The following is a 10,995-nucleotide window of genomic DNA, read 5'->3' as shown; positions in this document are numbered from 1 at the left end:
GAAAATATCAAATAACACGTATACGTTTACGGTTGTCTCTACGTTACACTTGTAAGATTTCTGTGCAGCCGTCAGCGAAAAAAAGAAAGCGCTGGCGCGCGAACTTGCCATTGTTGTGAAATAGATTATTGATAACGCTTTCGTACTTCTACGATCTAAAAAAAAGTAAGGTGAAAAAACACTGGCATCGTTAATCGAACGCACACTCCCTGCGTGGGAATTCGGATATGGTGCCGCTAGCCCAAAGTATAACTCCACATGGCGGCTCTCCGATGGACGGTATGACACCTTGTGAAACACGTTGAATTGCCTTCGCAAGGCTTCTTTCTTTCCGGATCGCGGCTCGTTAAGATATCTTTCTGCTATCGTTCTGGACAAATGATATACGAAACTTGCCCCACTGACATATGCGCAACCTGCGGTTACCGCTAAACGCGGCTTGCTTCTTTAAAACTTCGGGTGATCCCTGCGTTTACAAGAGAGGTTGGTGTCGACACGGACCGTACAGCGCTCGCGTCTTCTGTACAGCATGTAGTCGCTGCCGTTTACTGCCTACACACACCTTCAGCGCAAGACGAGCGTAATGCAGCGTTGGTACCGGTCGTTCCCCCACCATCAAAAAAGATGTCGCTGCTCCCATATTCATGTGGGACCCCCTCCGCGACCCATCGCTTTCTCGGGCAGAAGTGGGCCACTGTTTTGAAGTAACGACAACATTTATTGCATTTGGGTACTTGTTTTTAAGGGCACACAAATTACAATGCATACGTGTGCTATTAGAGCTAAGCTTAGTTCAGCGGTTCGTTTAAAGCATTCCCGATGACGGAACGTGCGTAGCCAATCAAATCGCACGTCCGAGTGACATCACTCCCGCACGCCGCTACGTATACCATTCGAAAACGCAGGGGAGACGGCGCCACTGAGATTGGTAGCGATGCACATTTTCGAAATTTTGTAATAAATTACACAGTTTACGCAGAGCGCTTAGATCTTTCTCTTAATGGTGAGAAGAACCTACCCTACCAACTCAGCGCCTTTGTACGCTATCGTCAAAATTGTTTCTGCGTTCCAGGAAAATGCACTGGAAGAACACTGAGGATCGGTTTGCCGATAAAATTAAGTTGGGCAGGCGGTCGGTTGACGCCGGTGAAGATTAATTAATGAACTGTGAAAGCTCCCTTCGTCCTGCACTGGTCTTATGATATGTTGGTTACGGTGATGATGACATTGACAATACTACCATTTGATGGTGGCGGTCCCACGCCAATACTACGTTTAGTGGCGAGGGACCGGCCACGCCCATCCGTCCCTTCCTTGGCTTCCTCCTTATTTACCAGAGCTTTCAGCAGACCATCGAAGCCACTTATTGCGTTTGCGCTAGTCCTTGTTCTATGTCCAGATCATTCACCTCGCGCCATTCCTTTACAATCCTTTTGTTGTGTATTTATTTCAATAATCTGCACCGTCGTTCGTTTTTTTTAGCGATCGTTTCGTCATAAGTTATATTCGAGTTTACTTCTTGTTATTCGCCCTCTCCTTAATGACTCGAAACGGGCAATGTCTAGGACGCAACTGGCCTTCTTCTTTATTTGCTTTCTTTTTCTTCATCAAAGAAGATAGACGAAGACAAAGATTGGAGGTTCGAGTAAGACATCGCGTGGAGGAACAAGCAAGCACGCCATAGCGGGCTCGAATCTTTCGTAAGTACGTCCTCGGTGCAAGAATCAGAGCCCACGACATGACCGCCCCTGCACAGCCTCCCCGTAACGCAGCGGAGGGTAGGGAAGGCACACCAGAGCTTTTCAGTGCCCCGAATAACGTCGCTGTCAGCTTGGACACACTCAAGGTACTGTTCATGTTCGTCGCTCTGGTGCTGGTCTGCGGTGTCGGCTCGTACATGCTTTTCACCGCCAATAAGGAAGACGACAAGGCCGACCATTCCAATCACACCGCCCACCACAACCAGACGGCCGTCATCCCACCCGGCCTCGTCTGCGTGATGACGAGCGCCCCGGCGTACGGGCAGAGAGGCGAGGTGGCCTACTCGCCTTGCGACTACCTCGTCTACTACGCCAAGCCGGAGGAGTTCGACCCGAACATGGTGTACGACATCCGCGGCGTCAAGATTCTCGTCGGAATTTGCGCCGACGACGAGAAGAGACGCCCGGGTGGCCTCGACCAAGCGGCCGACGCCGAGTACTTCAAGAAGCTGGCCTCGTGGCTCGGCAAAAGGTACGCCGTCATGGACTTGAACATCGCCAGCGACTTCTCGGACGCGGCCGCGGCGGGACAGAAGGTCCGCGACGCTCTCGGGAAGATCAAGAAGGAACGCGAGAGGCCCGAACTCGCCGTCCTGGGCATCAACGTTCGGCCGAAGGACGTGGACGCCACGAAGGAGAACGGCGAGAAGCTCGACGCCATCGCGAGAGGCGCGCTGATCGTCTTTCAAGCGCACGCCACCTCCGTCGTTTCGGGCCCGTGCGTGATGAGCTTGAACGAAGCGGTCATCACGAAGGAAAACTACGAGAAACTGGCCGAAGGGATAAGCGGACCGGTGGCCATGTCGACCACCGTGGCCGTGGTGAAGTTCCGTCCCAGCGACCCCGCGAAGACCGATGCCGGGGACGTGTGCGACGACTACGAGGTCCTGAACCGCAGCAACAAGGAGTGCGGCGCAGCGTCCCTGGGCCCTGACGAATCCCGCGTCGTGCACGGGGGCTTCGTGTACGAGTGCAACACCAACGCCTCGGCGCAGGCGCTGTTTGTCCGCAACGAGACGCACCCGTCGGCGTCGTGGAAGTTCAACGTCGCTTTCTACGACGTCGATCGCTATTTTCCCAATAACGACACAAAGTGTCCCACTTTTAAATTGGCAGATTTTTACAGAAAGGGACCACCAAGCCACGAAAGCGGGCAACGGTGATTATTCTCTAATAAATGCCACTCGTCTATTTTTTCATACATAGATTGTACTTTAAACCTACAGCTACTTCCCCTGGTTCCCTTGGCTTTGACCCGCCGTGATTGCTTAGCGGCTATGGTGTTGCGCTAATAAGCACGAGGTCGCGGGATGGTATCCCGGCGGCGGCGGCCGCGTTTCGATGGGCGCGGAATGCGAAACCACCTGTGTACTCAGATTTGAGTGCACGTTAAAGAACTCCAGGTGGTCCAAATTATTCCCCGGTCCCACACTACGGCGTGCCTCCTAATCAGATCGTGCTTTTGGCGCGTAAAACCCCATATTTTTTGTCTTCGATTTCTTGTCTGTTGACATACATACATATATATATATATATATATATATATATATATATATATATATATATATATATATATATATATATATATATATATATATATATATGTTCATGTGTCATGTTCATGTGTCATATATATATATATATATATATATATATATATATATAGTTGGACAGGTCACAGTTCTGCCAACGGTTACATATTGGAAAACGCCACGTTATGAAACACTTCATTTTCGGCGTTTTGGCCAGGGACCAGCCTTTATGAAGAAAGGCTTATGAGATAGTCACTAACAATATAACGTATGATAATATAATCCCCAGCAGAAACGTCAAAAATAACTTTGTTGTGCTTTTCTATGTATTTCTTTAAATCTGTTCTAGTGAAGAGGAATGCTGGGCGCTGCATCCACATCGCCAGTCTCAGGGAAGGCGCGAGCTCGACATTGCCAGGGCTGCTCTAATAGAAAAACGCTACCAACGCTTACTGCTGCTCTCGCGTTCTGTCCTTCGCTCGTTTTAGATTTTGGTGCCAATTGCTGCGGTTTTCGACCGCCCTGGAATTACGCAGCTGCGTTCTGCAGCCCGTCATGCCTGACGACACCAGTCCGACGTCCCCACCGGTTTCGCCAGCACCTCGTATGTGCCGGTTCCCAGCATCAGCGCGAACCTGACATCTTCAATGGCGCCGATGAGAAAGACCTTGAAGATTGGCTGGAATCGTGTGAAAGCTATAGGAAATTTTTCAGAATATCGACACCTCCTGTTCCCTTGGCAAAAAAAAAATCATGTTTGCATCAGAAAAACTGAACTAATTTTTACCCGGGTAGGCTGTCGAACACCAATATTAAACTTTTATCGTCACAAGGCTGGCCTGGCACCCTCCCCTATGTGCCCATTCTGTGCAATAGATGCGATCGTAGATCATTTCTTTTCTCATTCTGCAGCCGTTTTTCTTCTTTAAGGAAAAACATTTTAGAACCAACATTCAGGCAACATGGTTAAAAAATTTTTCAGTTTAAATGTCCATTTTCTAGGAGCTTCCTCTCTTGGAAACTACCACAACGATCTTTCCTCAGCCGCGGAGGAATTCATAGTTGTTTCAAGGCGATTCTCTAAGTTCTTCAAACATTATCTTTATCCATTTCCATCTGACACATTTACCATTTTTTGTAATACCACCATCTTCCTAATGGCAGCCAAATCTTGCCCAATCCCCCGCAGAGGGTACGCCTCATCGAAGAAGAATATCATATTCTATCCTATCGTATCAAAGAGCGAGCACCAGCGACAAATGGGACGACTCCCTGAAGCTCAACAACGCTATCATTTTATTTAGCAGGTGGCTCCAAGCTGTGGTGTAAAGACCACGAAACCGATCTCGTGACTTGGACTAGCTTCTAACGCAAGCAAAGGACGGGGTACGAGAGCAGCAGGAAGCGTTGGCAGCTTTTTTCAACCAGACAATCTCGAGCTCGCGCCTCCCCGGAGACTGACGATGTGGCTGCAGCGCCAAGCATTCCTCTTCACTACAATATATGTTTCCTGGAAATAATCGCGGAGCAGTGGTTATCAAGGACCATACGTTCATTGGCGAAGGTGAGGCGGAAGGGCAGGGCCCAAGATTTGCAGGTGGCGGGCACGGGCGATCTGAAGGCCCGGAACAGCAGCTGAGAAGGTGGTGCGCTGCCTCTGTGGCAGGTGCGTTACAAAAGGCCAAGGCGTAGGGGGTGCGTGTGCACAAAGTATCCACGTAGCCTGTAGAACAGAAGTCAATGCGACACCCACGTATATCCTCCTGCGCGCAGCCCCCTCCCGACGAGCCAAGCCGCCGGACACACGGAGGAATAAGTACAGGCGTGGAGCGCCGGAGATATTGAACCTAGTGTAGAAGCACTGTGTCTGCTGGAGACAGTCGAAAGGACTTGTCCGACCCAAACTGAGATACGCATGGTCAGTTTGAGACCTTGTTGCCTACCGAGAGGCTGCAGCGGAGCGCCAGGATCAGAGGACCAGTGTAGCGGGCTCTTAGAACGGACTGGCGAATGCCTTGGTTGTGTCGCGAGCACGGGCCGCCCAACTTTATTTTCATCTTTTTTTGCATTGCCGACCGAGAGCGTGGCATCGGTGGACGCTACGGAGCCCCCGCACAGACGGAACGGCGAAATGTACTTGTCGACGAAGTGGAGATGATGCTGTCTGCGTTACGTGCAGATCCGCGGATAGGCCGGCGACATCTGCGGGGAGCTCCGTGGGAGGCGTCTCAAGGTAGGCTGGTTTGTGGCCGTATATTTAGACTATCTCTTCGCGACTATTTAATAGGATGGTGGCGGACTTCGGCGTCTTGTAGAGGACACGGTACTCCCCATGTAGAGGGGTGCAAGAGGTGCCTTTACAGAGTCTCCTCTGATAAAGACCTGTGTCGACGACGCAAGGTCCAGATGCACAAAGATGCCGTGTTCCGCAGATCGAAGCGGGACGGGGCACAGTTGCTGAATGCAGTCCTGTAGTGGCTGGGGCGAGGGGTCCAAAGGATCGAACAAATCTCCAGGAAGCCGCAGCTGTGGTACATAGACGAGTTTGTTCGGAGAACAGCCAAGGTCGCGAAAAAGGACAGCGCGAAGGCCGAGAAGCACCATAGGAAGGTGGTCGATCCAGTGCTAGCTGCCTATCCAGGCGCGCAGTGAGAGCAGCCTTGAGCTGGTGATGGAGCCACTGAACCATGCTTTTGGCACAGATATGATATGCGGTGGTACGGCAGTGTTTATCGCCAAGCAGGCGGCTGAGGGAAGTGAAGAAGGCATAGTCTAACTGCCAGCCGCGATCAGTGGTCACGATGCTGGGGCGGCCGCAGTGGGAAACCCATGCCGAAACGAAGGCTTTGGCGACCGTTCTCGCAGTGATGTCCGGAATGGGCACGGCTTCGGGCTAACGGGTGAAACGGTCAGTTATTGCTAGAATGTACCAGCAGTCGTGAGAGGGAGGAAGTGGTCCAACCAAATGAAGATGGACGAGGTCAAAGTGACTGCCAGGTGGCAAGAAAAACAGCATTCGAGTCTTCGTGTGGTCTAGAGGTCTGGCACGCGAGGTACATCGAACATCGTGGCGAACAGCATGGCGAACATCGGTGTTAATTCCTGGCCAGACGTAGCGCTGTGTAATGAGGCGCTACGTGGTTCGGATGCTGGGATGTCAGATGTTGTGAAATGACTAGAACATCGCACTATAGAAGACAGCCGGAGTGAAGGGGCGAGGTGCAGCCGCTAATCTGTCACACCAGAGTGAGCCAGGCACAAACGTGTGAGCAACGAGTTGCAGACAAAGGGAACGAGGATAGTCACGCAGCCCTTGATGATCAGGGTCTTCCATATGCGCCTGAGCTAGACGTTCCCAGTCCACAGTTGATGTAGAAGTGCCGAGGGAGGTGTGCGGGAGAGCGCATCAGCTGTCTCATTTTAGTGCCTTTTGACCAGTTGACGAAGTTCACGTGCGACGTACTTGGAAGAATTTGTACGGAAGACATATACCAGAGGTATATGGTGCGTTAAAACATAAAATGGCTGGGCCTCCAAGATGTGCCGTAAGTGCTGGATAGTGGAGTATAAAGCGAGCAGCTCGCGGCCAAAAACTCTGTAGCGAGGCTCGGCAGGTTGGAGCTACCAAGAGAAGAAGCTGAGTGGACGCCACTCGGAGTCAAGATGCTGCTAGAGAACAGCGCCGATGGCAACACTGGAAGCATTCACCATGATGCGAGTAGATACGTTAGTTCTCGGGTGGATGAGAAGCACCGAATGGGCGACGGCTTGTTTAGCAGCCCTGAAAGCAGCTTGAGCTTCGGGAGACCTGGAAATCGCGGATCAGTAGCTTTTGGTTGTGTGAAGGTCAGTCAGTAGACGCAGAAGCTCATTACAGTGCGGAATAAAGCGCCGAGAGAAATTCACTAGGCCCAGGAACTCACGCAGCTGGCGTAAGCTAGTGGGTGCTGGGAAGTCTTTGCACGGCCTGGACGTGGGAGGGTAACGGACGAATTCCCAGCGCCGAGATGTGATGGCCCAGGAACTCGAGCTCGGAAGACCCAAAGACGCATGTCGGGGGGGGGGGGGGTTGACAATCAGGCCATATTTTTGAAAGTGTTGAAAGAGTTCCCGGAGGTGACGCTCATGATCTTGTGGATTGGGACTGGCGACGAGGATGTCGTTGATGTCGGCAAATGCAGCCAGGAGTACGCGCGTTACCTTGGCAATGAATCTTTGGAATGTTTAAGCTGCGTTGCGTAGCCCAAACGGCATGCGCACATACTCAAACAGGTCGAAGGGTGTAGTAATGGCCGTCTTCGGGATATCGGCAGGCTCAACGAGGATTTGGTGATAGGCATTGACAAGGTACACTTTACTACAGCTTTTGCATCCTTCCAAATGGCCTGTGAAATCTTGAATGTGTGGAAAAGGATAGCTATCGCGGACCGTGTTATCGTTGAGCGCCCGGTAGTAAGCTTTTTTATAAATTCCGGAATATGCAGCGTAACGAAAGGTTTAGGCAGGACTCATGGAGGTATTATCAGAATAGAGACGGGAGAAAATCCTGATGCTAAAACATTGTGATGGTGGAATATAGCCCTTGAAAAGCTGCGACTTAGTTGGGTGGCAGGGAGCGACGACAAAGGATGGTGTCCGTGTAGGGTCAACACGCGAAGTTACATTCGGAGAGGCTGGCAGAGTAACTATACACAAACAGGACAAGCATGAGCTACGGCTGTTCCATTGGTTTACGTGCATCGTGGGAGACCCAAACATGCGCACGATGCTTGAGCTTGAATGCTCTCCAGCGTGCACACACAGATAAGTCCAATCACTGAGGGCACCGGCATGCTGCACCGTATATACCCTACGAATAGGGTTTGGTACAATTGGAATAATGATGACTAAGAGGGGCCCCATCTTGTTCCTGCAACGATGCTAAAGACGTGAGCAAAGCTCCTCAGCTTAGACTACAGTGCGGCGACGTCTCTTGGCCAAGATAACCTCCGGTCTATGACTACGCCAAGGAATATGTGGTGTGTTACTTCAGGTACCGCTGTTCCGTTAACGTATATGGGACAACCAGTCATTCTTTTTCGCATGAATCACGAAACATTTTTTGGCTGAAAGCTGGAGGCCCTGATGTCGCAAATACTTAGCTGTGATAGTCACTACTCGTTGAAGCAAAGCACGCATTTGGGGACCTGTCGCTCGGGATGATCATATGCATATGTCGTCCGCATATGCGCTAATCTTCACCGTGTTAGGAAGTTCAGATGCAAGGCCAATCAATGCAACTTTGAAGAGAGTTGGACTGAGAATTTCTCCTTCTGGAACCCTAAGTGGAGCCCAAGTCGACAAGACCGTCAGTGGAAGAACGGTCTCTTCTATATCTACTCATAAAGTCAGGAAAGCAATTATTGCTCTTTAGGAACCACTACATTCTTGACAAGACCATTCCTTCCACTATTTTGCTGACCCAACTGGCTAAGGCGGTCGGTCTGTAGGAGGAAAGCTCGCTGGGGCACTTTCCCGGTTTAAGCAACGCTACAATGCGACTGCATTTCCAGCTATCTGGAACATTTCCTGACTCACAAGTAGTATTACAAAGAGATAAAATGGTACATCGTGGCTCTGTTCCAAGATGGCAGAGTGCAGTGTATATGATTCCATGAGGTCCTGGTGCTGATGAGCGTCTTGAAACCGAAATTGCAGCGTCAAGTTCTTGCATCGTAAAAGGTACTTCGAGTCGCTCTTCACGTGACGGGGCACGATGGTGAGAAAACGTGAAGTCACTGCATGAGACGTGTCCACAATTAGTTCAGAGTAGTCTTCTGCTACCTCCAATTCGGTCCTGCGCTGGTGCAGAGCCAAGGTACGGAACGGGTGTTTTTGTTGTGGAGTTGCCTGGAGACCGTATAACCCGGCAGATCTTAGATAGAGGCCGTCTTGAGTTTAGGGATCGACAGAATGTCCTCCAACGCTGTCTGTCAATCTTGTACAGATGTCGACGAACATGTCATTGAGCTCGGCGACTGTTCAAAAGGCCTGACGGTGACTGTTTTTCTGTATCACTGCTCCGCGCGGCGACGGATTCCACGAAGAGCCTCATATTGTGTGTCGACCGATGATCTGTGCCTCGGTGCGTTAACTTGTCTGGTTTTGTCCTGCAGGGTAGAAGGCAATGGTGCCTTCTGTTTTGCATGGAGATGTCATCCGGTATCGACAGACGTCTTAAATAAAATCCAGTCTGTTTGACGAGTTCAACGGGATGCTGAGCGACAGAACGAGCTAAACTGAGGTGACCACTACAATGAGTCTCTACATCCGTCGACCAGCATGTTGAAGACAGAATGCTCCTTGATACAAACGTTAGCTCAAGACAACTGCTGTACGATGTGCCAGGAATAAATGTAGGAGACCCGTCATAACCCCATTTAGTCCCTGACTACATAGAAAGCCGGCCAAATTTTTTGCCACGTGAATTCATTGCAGTGCTACTCCACAGGGCGTGGTGCGCGTTAAAGTCACCAATCACGATATGTGGATCTTGCGATGATTGCAGCACAGACATCAGGTGCGAGCAATCGATCCTCGCTCTTGGATGGATGTATCCTCGAATTACGGGGAACGTGTGCCATATGTACGTTATGTTAAGGCATACGTAATAATTACTAGTATGCGATGGGACGTCATGTCCGAAGTATACCAGATCGTGACATACACAAATTCATACTTTGCTTGATGTGTGGTCGTTGCGAAACCATATCTGAACATAACAAAAAATACCGAAAGAAGGATCCATATTAGGCTAACAGATAAAGATAACTGGAAATTTGTACTTAAATACCCGCTGTCGGAAATCTGACAAGCGACCACGCAGAGCTCGAGCATTCGGTTGCATGATAAGCGATTTACATATCAGTAATTCAAACATCACCGCCTTATGTGCTTAGTAAAGAACTACTAGAAGCGATTCCAACACTTCAAGCAGCTGCACGGCAGCTTTAGCAGCCGTGCAGCTACTTAGGCCGGAAAGAAACTTGCGCCTTAAGCCCATAAAATTTTTCAGCATACTCTTGACGTCCGTTTCGTCTATCTTTTAATTCTTTTCATTGCGTGTAGCAGCGGTACATAAGGGCGTTCCCGAAGGCCTTGATCGCAACGGAGGCCACTGAGCCTCCGATGCGTTCGGGGTTGATGGCGAGCCGCCTTGCACTTTCGTAGAATATAAAAGCTTTAAGGCACGTGTTTCTTCATTCGTCAGACGAGGAAACGGTGAAGGCTGGACTTGAGCCCTCGATCCTTCTACGCGAGGAGCGCTGCGGTCGAAATACACATTGTAACAGTGGGACTGTGGTAATGTGTGAATGTGAATTCCGGTTTCTGTGTGGAGGGGGAGGGGCGGAGGGGAGAGAAGGAGCATTGGATTAGTATCTCTCTCGAAGAACCTAGAGACCCTGAAGAACCACAGTAACCTAGGCGAATTGGTATGTTTGCATTATGAACACGACCGTCCAAACACGCGGAGCAAAAAAAAGGACGACACTTCGCTCGAGTCGAAATTAAGTTTGATTAGAAAAACTAAGAAATATGTATGCGAAACATCACGAGGTGCACGCTGGAGGGTGCGCAGTTCAAAAGTCAAGCTAACTCCATGCAGCAAGCCCCCACAAGTATACAACCACTGCACATTTCAACATGATAACTGCGCATGTCAA

Source organism: Dermacentor variabilis, chromosome 2 (assembly GCF_050947875.1).
Source record: "Dermacentor variabilis isolate Ectoservices chromosome 2, ASM5094787v1, whole genome shotgun sequence".
Classification (NCBI taxonomy): domain Eukaryota; kingdom Metazoa; phylum Arthropoda; class Arachnida; order Ixodida; family Ixodidae; genus Dermacentor; species Dermacentor variabilis.
This window is presented reverse-complemented; position numbering follows the sequence as displayed.